We start from the raw sequence: 15841 nt of genomic DNA, 5'->3' as shown, positions 1-15841 counted from the left end.
ACGAACGGCCACACTGAGGTTGCTGTTGGTAAGACAGTGAATAATCAGGGGCTGTGGGAGGTAGACTTTGTGGTATCAAGAAATTGAGGTAATACCTGCTTCCCCTTGGAAGGATATGATTGGCTTGTTTGAGTAATTCCACAAGCTGACAGTGTACTAAAATCTGCTACCCAGGGATAAGCTGAAACTGCGTCTGGTCTCTTTGAGAAGGAGGGTCGTTTGGCCAGGGGACCTTATTTGTAGGAGCAGAATGGAGAGGGGAATTCGCAGTTAGGCCATTGGGAGCCCTCCTGGTTTCCCCAATTGTCAAGGTAGTACACAATATTGGGCCTTAATTTTGTGCCTCACACCACAAAGACTGTGTGTCTTTATAGTCTGGCAGGCATCCTTGGTCCCTATACTCATATTCCAAGAACTGTTAGACATATGTTTACTTTTAGATTGCCCGCTCTTGAAATGGGAAACCCTCTGAGTCTAACTCTGTATACTTATAATACCTTTTCCCTGAATAAAGAAGTAAAAAAAATTTATTCAAACAATGAAATCAAATATATTTCTTTTATAAGGATTTTTATAGATGTAAGCAGCTGAACTTTGGGGAAATTGAACCTCTTAGTTTATTTTTTTCAGCTTATGAGTAACAGCAAAAATTAAAACAATAAATGACAAACATTATAATACAATAAAAAATTAGTGTCCTCCAAAGAACAGATAGGTAAGGTACTCTTTTTTTAAGAGGAACTAAAGGGAGTCTAACATACCTAAGAATTAAAACATGTTGCTAGTGGATTTTAGCATGCTAATAGTTTTCTTTAAATTTTATTCATGGGGTGCTAATTTCCTATTAATAGAGGAGTTCAGTGTTAAAACAGATAATACATTTATATTTTGATTTTTTTCTTCAACCCAGGAGCAGATTGCATTCCAGATAATAGTATTACACAGGGATTTTTTTAAAAATGCAGATGCCAGTGTAGTTTGGTTTAGTTAATTTTCCTGTATCCAATACTATGTGAAATATTAATACTTTTTTTTTTTATTTCTTTTCTCTTTGGTGTTGCTCATAAGTTTCTTCTTCCCTCTCCTCTATTTCTGTGTTTAGGTTGAGTTGAGGCAATGCGCTTCACAGGTAAACCTGTAATTTGTGACAAGGTGATAAAGCATTATTATCTGAAGTGTATTCTTATAGATACCCTTGGGAAATACTTAAAGGACCTGAACTCATAGAATTAGAGTCAGAGGGAACCCTAAAAATAATTTTCTAGGCAATACCTAAATTATTGCAGATGTGATCTTCAAAGGGAAAGATTATATAATATAGAAAGTCCCTTTCTAAAGTATTGTAGAACTTTATTTATTGATTTATTTGCTTTCTTTCTCTTTCTTTCTGATGTGGGGTCTCACTCTGTCACCCACGCTAGAGGGCAGTGGCACAATCATTGCTCACTGCAGCCTTGACCTTCCTAGTTCAAGTGATCCTCCTGCCCCAGCCTCTCAAGTAGCTGGGACTACAGGTGCACACCACCACACCCAGCTAATTTTTAAATTTTTTGTACAGAAGGGTCTCACTATGTTGCCCAGGCTGGTCTTGAATTCCTGGGCTCAAGCTGTTCTTGTGCTTTGGCCTCCCAAAGTGCTGAGATTATAAGTATGAGCCACCACGCCAAGCCTACTGTAAAACTTTAATAATGCTTATATTAAGAATTCTTTGCAACAAAACAAATATATACACACACACACACACACACACACAATTTTTTACCGTGACATAGCCTCAGGTCCTGAGAACATGTGTCCCCCAAATCTCTTTAGATTGTAGCTTCTTAGGGTCTTCTTGCTCTGAGGAGACAGAACAGTTGCTGCTCTACCATTTGTTTTTTACATGCTTAGAATAAAATTATGATATCTTCTTCAGACTTTTTATATACAGTTTCTTTCATCTTTCCTTCCGATTCTGTTTTCTCTATTTTTACCCTGTGATTTCTTCTGAAAATATAAATCCTCCATGCTGCTTTCAGTTTGAATAGTGCTTTGTAATCTGTAAAGCATTGTGCAAATGTAAGTTATTTTATTATTATGAAGGTGGCAGACCCTTGAACTGTATTTATTTATTTTTTATTTATTTATTTTTTTTTAGGCAGTCTTGCTCTGTCACCCAGGCTGGAGTGCAATGGCATGATCATGGCTCACTGCAGCCTTGACATCCCAGGCTCAAGTGATCCTCCCACCTCAGCCTCCTGAGTAACTGGGACTACAGGCAAGCACCACCATACCTGGCTAATGTTTTAAATTTTTTGTATAGATGGGGTCTTGCTATTTTGCCTAGGCTGGTCTTGAACTCTGGGGCTCAAGTGATCCTCCCACCTTGGTTTCCCAAAGTGCTGGGATTACAGACATGAACTGTATTCTTATGAAAGCAGTCCAATCCTTGTTTTTAATGGTTCTTGGACAATTGTCGTTGTTGCTGAAAAGTTTTAAGTCTATGTTTTTATACTCTATGGTCCATATTTCATCACTTTTCTAATTCTTATAACCATTTTCTTTAAATTTAGCTCTGCTGAACATATGCAAGTAAAGAATGAAGAGCCAAAGAAATGCACTACTTCAGTTTCTACATCAGAAGGTATTTTTAAGATATAGACCTTTCTTGAGAAGTTAAAAAAAGTTTATAAATAGTTGAACATTAGACTTTACTTTTATTCAAATTGCCTATCATCTATTCCTTTTCAGTATTTCAAATGCAATAAATTGATAATCAGAAATACTTTTTTAGAAGTTACTTTTTTATTTATATTTTTTATAGAAAAATAGTAGTCTAGTCATTCAAGTGAAAGGTCCAAGAAAGGAAGAAAGAAAAATTTATCGAAAAGAAAACACAATAAGTATTCTGAAGATAGCGACAGTGACTCTGATTCTGAAACAGACTCCAGTGGTAAGAAAGCCAACAGTGTTCTGCAAGCCTTGCTTCAAAACTAGTTTTATTTCTTGAAACTTATTTTAGAAGAAGGTTCCTGAAAACACTAATAATACTGAAGAGTTTTTGAACGCTTGCTAACCTTGTGCCAGGCATTCCCCATAAGTGCTTTATATTCATTATTACCATCTAATTCATAAATAACTGTTGGGTACATCTTATAGATGAGGAAATGGAGACAGAGCAGGTTATAAGTAATGTCCCCAAGGTCACACAGTTGGGATTCAAACCTAAGCAATCTGACTGCAGATTGGTTGTGCATAGTTGTACAAACCACGTGGCACCAGACCAAGTCAGGGGATTGGGCTGTACCAAAGTAAGCCTTACAGGGCTGCATCAGCCCAGTGGAAGGGCTCTTTTGTGTAATTCTCATGCCCAGTGGGCACCGCTGCACAGTTTTCAAAAAGGCACTCCGTTTAGACTGGCTGCCAATTTATGGAAGGCACCCCATCTGGGGTAGTGCATCACAAAAAGCCACCTTTTCTGTGCCCTCTCCTGGCTAATGATTGACCAGAGGGTGCTTCCTCTTGGTTGGCATATTCCACAAAGGCTCTGCTTCCTCTGATATTGCCCCAGTTTCCTGGTCCCCAATGTCACTTTACTTCCTTGCTGCTGGAAAACCAAACTTTCTTAAAGCACACATCTAAGCATGTCAGTCCCATACTCAAAATCCTTCAATAGTTCTCCATAGCCCTCAGGGTAAAGTTCAGACCCTGACTGATCCTTCTCTAATCACATATACCCTGTCACTTTTTGTTGCACCATACTCTGTAGCCTGAAAACTTTTTTCTTTCTTTTCTTTTTTTTTTTTTTTTTTTTTTTTTGAGACGGAGTCTCGTGCTGTCACCCAGGCTGGAGTGCAGTGGCGCGATCTCGGCTCACTGCAAGCTCCGCCTCCCGGGTTCACGCCATTCTCCTGCCTCAGCCTCTCCGAGTAGCTGGGACTACAGGCGCCCGCCACCACGCCCGGCTAATTTTTTGTATTTTTAGTAGAGACGGGGTTTCACCATGGTCTCGATCTCCTGACCTCGTGATCTGCCCGCCTCGGCCTCCCAAAGTGCTGGGATTACAAGCGTGAGCCACCGCGCCCGACCCTTCTTTTCTTTTCTTTTCTTTTCTTTTCTTTTCTTTCCTTCCTTCCTTCCTTCTTCTTTCTTTCTTTCCTTTCTTTTTCTTTTCTTTTCTTTCCTTCCTTCCTTCTTCTTTCTTTCTTTTTTCTTTTTTTCTTTTCTTTTTTTTTTTTCAGGGCCTCCCTCTGCCACCCAGGCTGAAGGGCAGTGGCTCAATCTCTGCTCACTGCAACCTCCACCTCCAGGGTTCCAGTGATTCTCCTGCCTCAGCCTTCCGAGTAGCTGTGATCACAGGCACGCGCAACCATGCCCAGCTATTAAAGAAAAAAAAATTGTAGAGATGAGGTCATGCTGTGTTGCCCAGGCTAGAACTGCTTTCTGTCTCCTCAGTATTCCACGTTTTTCTCTTGACTCTATTACTTGGTAGAGAGGCCCTCTGCCTACAATACCAGTCTCTTCTTCCAACAAGCTTGGCTTACTCATTGCAACAATGGATTTTGTAATCAAATAACTACTCTAAGAGCCACCTTTCTTGGTCAAGCATTCCTCAACCACCCTCCTCAAATCAGTTCTGATTTTGAGACTCCTCTGTGTGTCCAGAGCACCCCAAGCTTCCTTCTGTCACTCTGGATTATATCAATCTCTTTACCTATTTGTCTCCTCCATTAGACTGAGCTCCTAGAAAGCATTCTCCTTCCCCACTCCAACACACACATAGTTTTCTTTCCCTTTTTATCATGAAAATCTTCAAATGTTCAGAAACATAAAGGGAATAGTATAATTAATACTATATACCTTAGTACTCAGGTTTAACATTTGTTAGCATTTTGACATGTTTGCTTCAAATATGGATTTTTCACTAAGTGATTCAAAGTAAATTACAAATGTCATCACATTTTGATATAAAATATTTCTATTCATCTCTTTAAAATGATATTTTCCTACTTAACCATAATACCATTAACTTATTAAAAAATTAACATTAATTTCTTATATCATATAATACCTAATGTGACTTTAATAATATATCTATCCCCAGTGCCTAGCACAGTTTTTGACAAATAGTAATAAATGTTTGAATGAATAAATTTCTCTGTAACAACAAATGAGAAACAGCAAAAGGATATTTATTTACTCAAAAGTATTGAGGTTTTAGAGGTAACTTTTTAAAAGTTATAATGTGTTTTAATTTGCAGATGAAGACACAAAAATGAGAGCAAAGACAGCTAAGAAAAAGGAAAAGAAATGCAGATGGCCAGATTTTTTCCTTTAATTTTTATCATGGAAAAGGTCAAATGTGTATAAACATACATAGAATGGTATAATGATCCTCCAGGCACATAGCACCCAGCTTGAACAATTAACAACTTGTGGGAAATTGCCACTGCCCCCTAATTAATTTGAAACCAATCCCAGGTATAATGTCATTTATAAACAATTCAGCATGTTTCTCTAAAAGACAGTGTATTAGTCTGTTTTCACATGCCATAAAGACATACTTGAGACTGAGTAATTTATAAAGAAAAGAGGTATAATTGATTCATAGTTCTGTATGGCTTGGGAGGCCTCAGGAAATTTACAATCATGGCAGAAGCCAAAGGGGAAGCAAGGCACATCTGACATGGGAGCAGAAGAGAGAGTGAGAAGCGGGAAGCACCAGAAACTTAACAGACAACCAGATCTCATGAAAACTCACTCAGTATCATGACAACAGCATGGGGGAAACCCATCCATCCAATTACCTCCCACCAGACCCCTCCCTTCACATGTGGGGATTATAATACAAGATGAGATTTGGGTGGGGACAAAGCCAAACCATATCAGATGCACATTCTTTTTCTAAAAACATAACTACAATACCATTATCATGCCTAAAAAAATTAACAATAACTCCTCAACTCTCATCACACTCCATTTTTAAATTTTTGTTGTTTTCTAGCCTGGCAGTTTCACATGAGGAAGACAGCATAAAGAAAGCCAAGGTCTGACTGCTTCTTTTTGATGATCAATTAATCTAGAATATTAATCAGGGAACTACCTCCTCCCTCTTGCTTCTAGCAGCACTAAACAAAAGGTTCCCTTTTTGTGTTTTTATCATCAGGAACCAGGGTCCATTCAAGGAGGTTGAATGAGACAAAATGCATTTGAATGCATGATTGTCAGCTTCTGAGCTGGGGAATATGCAACAATATGCCTTCTGGGCTGGGGATGGGAGAGCAAAGGGAGAACGGCCTCATTCTGGCTTTGGTAGAGTCTCCTCTTGTGTTTCATTTGATGCAGAGGACCTTTGGGCCAGAATGATTCCTATTTCCCTAAGTCTTCCACAGAAAGGGAGGACAGTGAACAGAATTTGGAATATACTAGACAGATGTTTGGCTGCCACCTTCCCATAAAGCCCTATGAGTAGCTTCTTCGGAAGATTCCTTTAGACTACAGGGTTGTGTCTAAGCTCTTCAGCATAAATGGAGATGGGCCCTGTCTTGAAACACACTGTTCTTTTACTAGGGACTTTCCCCATCCCCATTTTGCATATGTATGTATGTGAGATGTACAGGGCCTATTGGTGATTGAGGAATGTCAGCTCATAAAATGAGGCTTCCTTGTAATTCTGTTTAAATGACTTTTCCTTTGAAATTCTTATCCATACTTTATTTGGCACACAAAACAGATATACAGTTGACCCTTGAACAACACACGTTAGAGCTGCATATGTCCACTTATATGTGGATTTTTTCAATAAATAGAATTGGCCCCCCATATCCACAGGTTTCACACCTGCAACCAAATGCAGATCAAAAATACAGTATTCGTGGGATGCAAAAACTGCAGATAGGTAAGGCCAAATCTTTGTATACTTGGATTCTGCAGGGCCAAGTGTGGGGCTTGAGTATGCAGGATTTTGGTATCTGTAGGGGTCCTGGGAACCAGTGTTTACAAGGAATTCACAACTTTTTTTAAATAAAAAATGTGCCTTATAAAAAATGGTACACTGACTTTTTTGTTTATTCAGTTCGTTTAACAGACATTTGGTGAACTGCACTTGAGGTTGTGCCATGCAGAATTTGAATCTGGCAGAAAAACATTTTGGAAAAATTTGTAAAAAAGAGACCTAAGAAAATGGAGACTACAAATGAATGCTGATGACAGGGGCCTATACCAGGCCAAACAAAGTCAGGGCAAAGCAAGGCATAGACAGAGGAGGCAAGGACAGCATGGGAAGCCTGGATATTCTAGGCTGCAGTGGCACTACAAGAACCCAACTCCAACTGGGCTCTAGAACAAGGATGACATTATAGGGCCCATCCAAGATTATGATGACAGGGAGATCGATGGCAATGGGTGACATATATCTAAAATCTAAAGCCTTCTGATATCTTCTCTACTTGATCTTCCTAATCTTAAACCAAACCTTCACGGCAAGAAAGAGAATTGGTTCAGTATATTTAATAGTTCATATCTTAATAGAAAAATATAACATGCAAATTTATGTGCTATTGAAATTTTAAACCACAGTGGGAGAGACTATTATGTTATTACTAAAATATCTTAGGAAAGTTAACACTGCAAGCCTTCCCTTCAGCTCACCCTTAGTGAGCATGGACTATTTGCCAAGCTCTGGACTAGGCCTCTGGCTTTGTTTTGTAAACCAAAAAGTATCTGAGACAGGTCTCAATCAATTTAGAAAATTTATTTTGCCAAGGTTAAGTATGCACCTGTGACACAGCCTCAGGAGGTCCTCACGACATGTGCCCAAGGTGGTCGGGGCACAGCTTGGTTTTAACCTTTTAGGGAGACATGAGACCAATCAATATATGTAAGATACACATTGGTTTGGTCCGAAAAGGCAGGACAACTCGAAGTGGGGAGGGGGCTTCCAGGTCATAGGTAGAGACAAATGGTCGCATTCTTTTGCGTTTCTGATTAGTCTTTCACTGAATACACGATTTACAGGAATATTCACTCATCCCTTAGTCTGGCTTAGTCAAACAATAGGGCAAAGAAAGCAATCAGGTATGCATTTGTCTCACGTGAGGAGAGGGATGACTTTAAATTGTCTGTTCACAAGGAATTTCCTTGTGAGCAAATTGTGAGGGAGGTATATAGCTTTTTAAAAAATCTTTGTAGTTATCTTATTTAGGAATAGAACAGGAGGCAGGTTTGTCCTGCCCAGCTTGACTTTTCCCAGCTTGACTTTTCCCTTTGGCTTAGTGATTTTGGGGTCCCGAGATTTGTTTTTTTTTACATTTTCCCCTTTTAAAAATCCTTCAGAGAAAGCATTTTAGAAGAAAATGAGTCCTTTGGTCTTAGATTTGTCTGATCTCTCATGGCTAGGATGCTTTATTCCTACATGAGTAGGTCCCATGTTATTAGGAAAGCTCATGTTTAGCAGGTTGTGAAGTTTCATGTCCTAGGAAGAGAAAACAGGGAGGAAGGGAGAAAGGCAACAACAAACAAACAAAAACAATCCTGGAAAATCTATATAGGCCATAATACTCTGAAGTCCATGCATCAGTAGGCAGGTATGAAAGTGGTTTATGTATGTAAATAGGTTGCTGTTATTTTCTTCTGAAGTTGTCTAGCTTCAGTTTGCAGGGCTTGAAGAAAGCACAGCTTAATTTTTAGTGATTTTAAATGAGGAAAAATGGGGAAGAAGGGAAAGGAAAGAAGGACAATTTGAAAACATTATTTTGGAGACTTGTAGCCAGGAAAAAAATTAGAATTCAGTCTAAACTATAGAAAATAATAAAAATTGAAAAACACTAGGCAAAACTAGAATCTAACAGGTATACTATAGTTTATTTTGAAACATGTTTTATTCTCTCTCCAGTCCCATTTTCACTAAAGACAAATCATAGGACAAATTCATTGGCAAAATAAGTTTTAGTCTTATGGCTGCAGTATTTGCATAAAGTCAGCAAGAATAATTATTTGCCATATAGTCTTTTTTTAAAATTGGCTTTGCTGGAACTTTATTCCATAAGGAATCTCAGATTCAACTTTAATGCCTTAAGCCCAGCCTGTGCCTGCAAATACTTGTATTAATTGGGTGAATTCCTCACCTCGAGGTCCCAAGAAAACTTGGGTCTCCTGGGCCTGTCAGAAAGTGGCACTTTACTTACCACATGTTAGGAGACTGTACAGGGACTGTGTAGATAAGGTATGAGGATAGCTTTTACAAGGGGCTTTTTTTGGCCCTGTTAGTCAACTTTGATTTCTTAAAGGAGACTGTATCTGAAAGTATGTTATTCCTGTCAATACCTTGGTAAAATAACCAGTTTTTCCATTTGTGTCCTGTTACAAAAGAAAACAGATTCTTATTGCACTTATGCAACCAACTATATTGCTGTAAGTTAAGTATACGTGCAACTAGTTTCCAAATTTTGGAGAGATCAGGTAGAAAGAAATATGCTCTAAATTTTGTTTATAGGAGTATACTTCAGTGTTAAAAGCTGTAAATAGCTCAAAAGAAAAGTTTTCTTGGCTCTGAAAAACAAAGGATGAGCCACATTTTGAGCAAAAGTCATAATTATTTCAGTCTTCTATTAGTTCAGTCTATGCAGTTAACTCCTGTTCTGCTTGATAATCATGAACATTTCAGCTCTCCATGGGAGCCTTGGAAGTTTTTCCTCTATTCTAGTGTCACAATCTCCAAAGTTATCTGAAGTGTGCATTCAGGAGCACCTGTCAGAGTCCTATGCTGATTATAAAACCACCTTTTGAAAAGGATGAAAGTGGCCAGGTGCGGTGGCTCGTGTCTGTAATCCCAGCACTTTGGGAGGCCGAGGCAGGTGGATCACAAGGTCAGGAGATCGAGACCATCCTGGCTAACATGGTGAAACCCTGTCTCTACTAAAAATACAAAAAAAAAAAAAATTAGCCAGGCGTGGTGGTGGGCGCCTGTAGTCCCAGCTGCTCGGGAGGCTGAGGCAGGAGAATGGCATGAACCCGGGAGGCGGAGCTTGCAGTGAGCTGAGATCGTGCCACTGCATTCCAGCCTGGGCAACAGAGTGAAACTCCCTCTCAAAAAAAAAAAGGATGAAAGTAAAATAACTGTGGATGAAAAAATCTTAGAACAGTCATAGTTAGACAATTGACAAGGAAATTTGGTTACTTCTATGGCATACAACAATTTAACATAATAATCACAATTTACCACTGATAATATGCCATAAGACACATCAGAATCACAGGAATTTCATACAATTCTGGAACACATACTAATAACACATTTATACAAATATAATCCAAAGAAAGTTAAACACTTCCATATTTAACAATACTTCTGTATGATTTTATTATATCAAATAAGCCAAAGACGTCTCTTTTGGACTTCAGGAGACTAATTTCAAAAAATTAATGAGGTCTGAAGTTAAAATTTGATTTTGAAAAGTTTGTCAAACATAAATAGTTTAGAACACATGATATCACAAAATAGGATCACAAATCATTGTAAAATAAGTCATTCATTTAGCCAAAGTAATAACTCGATTTTTTAAAAAAGTTAAAAACCTTTATTCTTTGAGACAGGAGACTTAATTTCCAAAACAATAAGTCCTAATAAAGATGGCATGAGGCCAAATTAAATTTGTTTTTCAAAATTTTATAAACAACCTATAAAATTTAATCATCTTGACCACAAGATATAATTTTCCTAAGTCTTTTTTATAACCTTTATAACCTTTTATTAAGGAGTGGGTGAATGCTTCAAGAAAACCTTGTTAATCTAACACAGGGACCCATATGCTGGTCTTACATCAGTGTGCCTTTGACATTAATGGTTAATTTGTAGAGAAACTGAACTTGTCTCTCAAAATCAGCTCTTACAATCTCACATGTCCACCTCTCTCATGATAGTCCCTGGGCCTTGAGGAGTTGAATAGCTTTAATTTCTGTCCTGTGTCTCATGAATGCAGTTTATTTTGATGGGCATCTTCTACCGGCTCTGAAGATGAGGCTTTAACGGCTGTTAGTGTTTAAGATTTAGCAGGACTTGGTCCTTTTTAGACCTTTTTAGACCCAGGAGTCAAAGCCCCGTAACTTAATAGCACAAGGACTTTAAAAGCACATACAGAAAGTTTCATGGATGTAATACCCTCAATTAAATTTTTTTTAAATCTCAGTGTTATTTCCAAGCAAATCAAAACTTAGTAATGACAGGAATTATTTTGATAAAGCATAAAATCTGTTTATTAGGACAGTTACCCAAAGGCAAAAGAAAAGATCTGCAGTGTGACTGCTGTTCCCTATGGGGAGTCCATTTAGATAACCTGCAACTCAAAACTAATGAAAAGGGTACTTGAATTAGTTAGACATAGAAAGAGTGTTTCCTGGGTCACAAATGCAAATTTTCTGGTTCATAGAACAATTTAGAGCCAAGAGCACAGAATATTATGTTGGAAGGAAACGTTTTCTTTAGACCTTTACAATAAAACATTTTTAGCATCAGGCCACAAAAATTAGAACCTGAAGGGAAAAAAAAACTTACAGGAGCTGAAAATGAATTGAATGATAGAGTTATTATTTCAGACCTTTTAAAAGGGGAGAGAGGCCAGGCGCGGTGGCTCACGCTTGTAATCCCAGCACTTTGGGAGGCCGAGGCGGGCGGATCACAAGGTCAGGAGATCGAGACCATGGTGAAACCCCGTCTCTACTAAAAAATACAAAAAATTAGCCGGGCATGGTGGCGGGCGCCTGTAGTCCCAGCTACTCGGAGAGGCTGAGGCAGGAGAATGGCGTGAACCCGGGACGCGGAGCTTGCAGTGAGCCGAGATTGCGCCACTGCACTCCAGCCTGGGCGAAAAAGCAAGACTCTGTCTCAAAAAAAAAAAAAAAAAAAAAAAAAAAAAGGGGGAGAGAAAGGTGAAAACAGTGAGACACAAAGTTGAACTTTGCATTAAAAAATTAAAATGTCTTGTAATTTTAAGAGTAAAGCAATACCTTAAGAAAATTTCATTGTTCTAACCAATTCTTTAGTATATGTCTTTTTTTAATATCAAAACCCAATCTCTAGAAAGACCATTATAAATCATTTCCCTTTAATTATAGCCAATTAGATCATATAAAAGTTTTTTTCCATAAATCTTATGACTTATACAGACCATTCATGACATGCTTGGACTTTCTGGTTTGTCCTGAACATCCCTCTTTCTTAAACAACCAGTCATTTTATTCTAGGACAAAAAAATTTACCACATACGATTCTTTCTTTTTTTTTTTTTTTTTTTTTTTGAGACAGAGTCTTGTCTCTTGCCCAGGCTGGTGTGCAGTGGCACCATCATGGCTCATTGCAGCCTCCACCTCCCGGGCTCAGGCGATCTGATCCTCCTGCCTCAGCCTATCCAAGTAGCTGGGACTGCAGGCATGCACCACCATGCCTGCCTAATTTTTGTATTTTTTTTGTGGAGATGGGATTTCGCACTTTTGCCTAGGCTGGTCTTGAACTCCTGGGCTCAAGCAATCCACCCACCTCAGCCTCCCAAAGTGCTGGGATTACAGGCATGAGCTACTGTACCTGGCCTAATATTCTTTCTCATATAAAATTATTTTTCTTTAAGCTTTTTTTTTTTTTACCAAAAATACCTCTTTATTTCTATAACTTTCCTTACATCTCTCTTATTTCCTAGTTTCTTTTATCTTGTTTTACACATAACCTTTAAATAAGCTTTTAGTTAGACAAAAGTAATTCACATTTAAATAAGAGCACACTTTCCTTTTTTAGAAAGAATGTTTTCCTACTATATTATATATATTTTTTAATTGGAAAATACCCATTTAATGAAATATCTATTATTTAGTTTAATATAACTTTAGATTCTAAATTATGACAAATTTGTCTATAAATATCCCATTATATTTACCTAATTTAATTGTTTACCTAGATTATTTATGAAAACTGTGATAGTCATCATTTAAAATTATTTCCCTGTCAAGCATTTTATAGCCTGTGAACTTCAGGTGTTTACCTAAGTAAGAACCTTAAGATTAAATATATGGTTATCTTACTAAATAATCCAAAATTCAGCTGTTTACATTAAAACAGTATTAACATCTTATTTATCAAGAATTACACAGCAAATATCATTCTGTTTTGGGCTGGGTTATAGTTTAACCCTTATGCCAAATTTTGACACCTTATAATGTTTGGCAGGGATAAGTATGAAATCTCTTGATTCGTAAGTGCAAACAAAAATGTATGCTGACAATTCTTAAGACATTTCTAATATTATTTTACCAATAATTGTAAAGCTAGCTTATTAAGTATTTTAAGTCATATGAACTTGAAAAGCATTTGGGCTTATTTAATTTATGAGTACTACTTAACTTTAAGCCAATTTGGTACCTTGTGACCAAAAGCACATAATGAAATGCATGCATGTACACATAAACACACACATGCACACTCATACAAAGATCCCATAGCTTTTAATTCAGAACTCTAGCCATGAGATAGTAATACAAACTCACCAGTTTGCAAACAATAACGAAAAGAAATGGTTGGATGCAAACAGTGAATTTTATTTCAGTAGAAAAGTAACAGCAGACTTAAAGCAGGTAGAAAAGAAAGCTCCCACCCATCACCCAGGGGTGCCTTTCAGCTGGGAGGAGCAAAATGCCCTTTCATTTCGGAGCTGAGGAAACTCAGTCTCTCATTTATCTATGAAAACAACAGTTCAGTTCCTCATGCAAATGTGCAGACAAGCCAATTGAGATTAATTTCAGGAGGAAGGGCAACAAAGAAGACCCTTTAGAATGAACCTCTGAACTAGAATTATGATCCTAAACAATTTCTTAGGAGGAAAAATACTCAGCTGAGACCACTTCCTGTAAACTGTCCTCAGCCACTCTTAACTTTGTAGCTCTCATTTGCCATTACACATGCCAAGGTCAAATCCTCTTACAGTACGAGGTAATCTCTAGTATTGCCAAAAGCCAAAGAGGTCAGGTAAGGCAATACAGGAGAGCAGAGCTTTAGACCTACAAAGAATCTGCCCATGATTCTTGAAACTCCACAAAGAAAACAGAACACTCCAAAGAGGCATGAATAGTGCCTTCGTTTTGAGTTCTTTGAGGGGTTTGACTCATTAGAAGCCTTCTCTAGATTTTTTTCTTGGTCGACGATGGCAAAGGGGAAGGAGGAATAGGGTGAAAGAAAAGACAGGAAGCAGACACAGAAACTAAACACATGGTTTTTTTGTTTTGTTTTGTTTTGTTTTGTTTTGTTTTGTTTTGTTTTCAGCTGCAAGGAATTTTAGCCAATTCGGAGGCCTTGTTCCCCATAATTTGGAATTCTCATTCAGATTTGACCAAATTGGGTAGAGTTGATCAAATCCAATGGGAGAAAGACTGAAACAATAACAAAAAACCCCAACAATATGATCGCTGAGTGTTCTAATGGTAAGGAGAAATTAAGACCTGCTGATTGCCAATTTTAACCTTTAGTTATTAAGGAGAATTTCTAAGACAGAAAAAAAAAAAACAGTTATTTACCTAGAAATGGGTCTCAGACTGAAGACTGCTCTCTACCATCCTCGAAGCAGGAAGAAACTCAAACTTGCCTTCCTTGTTGGAAGCAAGCTCAAACTCCAGAAAGGAGTTACCTGCCTTCCATCGTCATGGAAGCAGGAAAACTTGCCTGCCTTGTTGGAAGCAAGTAAAACTCCAGAAAAGGAGTTGTACAGCAAAATATACTTTAGATCTCAACCAAATTTTGGGAGATCAGGGATTCTCTGGAGGGAGGGGAGTTCCCAGGCCTCAGGAAATTGTCCTATTGGTTTGAGCTATAAAGATAGCTGAAGCTGGTACCAAGCACCAACAGGAGATTTGCCAAAGGTCAGGGCCACCTCCACTGAGTCCCTCTGTGGTCACCAATTTGTAAACCAAAAAGTATCTGAGACAAGTCTCAATCAATTTAGAAAATTTATTTTGCCAAGTGTCAGGTCCAGGGTCAGGTTCCAGCCTATGCCGAGGTCGGAAGGGAGTGGGTGGATGGGTGGCAGGTAGCTGAAAGAACACTCAGGGCAGGGGAGGGGGTGGGTTGTAGGCAGATGAAAGATGATTTTATTCAGCAGCTCTCTTACACTGTCTGTCTCTGTCTTGGCTAACTGCTGTAGCTGCTCCCACGCACAGCCGCACGGCCAGCTCTCCCTTCAGGGTCAGCAGCTTAACTCTTTCCCTCTGGGTGCAAGCAAGCCAAACTGTGTCCTGGCTTCCCTCTGTCCATCTGCAAGACAGACAGCTCTGGCTCTCTCTCTTTCTCTGGGCACACCTGTACAGCATTAACAGGGTAATTGTACCTTTTAAAGACAATAGTGGCTCTGAGCTGAGTGATGATCCTTCCCATGTTATGGCTACATGGCTGTGATTATATAACGAGTGGAGTTATGTGCCTGTACACCAAACTTGTTGAGTCATGCAGGATGTTTACCTCAGCCTATGTCTGCCTGGCTTCACTGCAGCCATGTTCCTTACACCAAAGTTAAGGATGCGCCTGTGACACAGCCTCGGTATGTCCTGACAACATGTGGTCAAGACGGTTGGGATACAGCTTGGTTTTATACATTTTAGGGAGACATGAGACATCGATTAATATATGTAAGATGTACATTGGTTTGGTCCAGAAAGGTGGGACAACTCGAAGCAGGGAGGGGGCATCCAGGTCATAGGTAAATAAGAGAGAAATGGTTGCATTCTTTTGAGTTTCTGATTAGCCTTTCACTGAATACACAATTTACAGGAATAGTCACTTATGCCTTATTCTGGCTTAGTGAAACAATAGAGCAAAGGAAGCAATCAGATA

The 15841-nt window shown here is 38.5% G+C and overlaps 1 protein-coding gene across 7 annotated transcripts in view; it reads left to right on the top strand.

Moving 5' to 3' along the window:
• Nucleotides 1–15841, top strand: part of LOC129475559 (putative uncharacterized protein CXorf42) — a 66821-nt gene that overhangs the window by 1954 nt on the left and 49026 nt on the right. For 3 of the 7 annotated variants that reach the window (XR_008654826.2, XR_010119664.1, XR_010119663.1), the window contains exon 2: nt 2553–2623. The exons of 2 other annotated variants lie outside the window; for them this stretch is intronic. The gene's annotated coding sequence lies outside the window, so the exon portion shown is untranslated. Of the gene's footprint in view, nt 1–2137; nt 2254–2552; nt 2624–2803; nt 2933–15841 lie in introns of those variants that run through there. 2 more of the 7 variants (XR_010119666.1, XR_010119667.1) reach the window with 2 other exon arrangements.

The sequence above is a fragment of the Symphalangus syndactylus genome, chromosome X, assembly GCF_028878055.3.
Source record: "Symphalangus syndactylus isolate Jambi chromosome X, NHGRI_mSymSyn1-v2.1_pri, whole genome shotgun sequence".
Classification (NCBI taxonomy): Eukaryota; Metazoa; Chordata; class Mammalia; order Primates; family Hylobatidae; genus Symphalangus; species Symphalangus syndactylus.
This window is presented reverse-complemented; position numbering and strand designations above follow the sequence as displayed.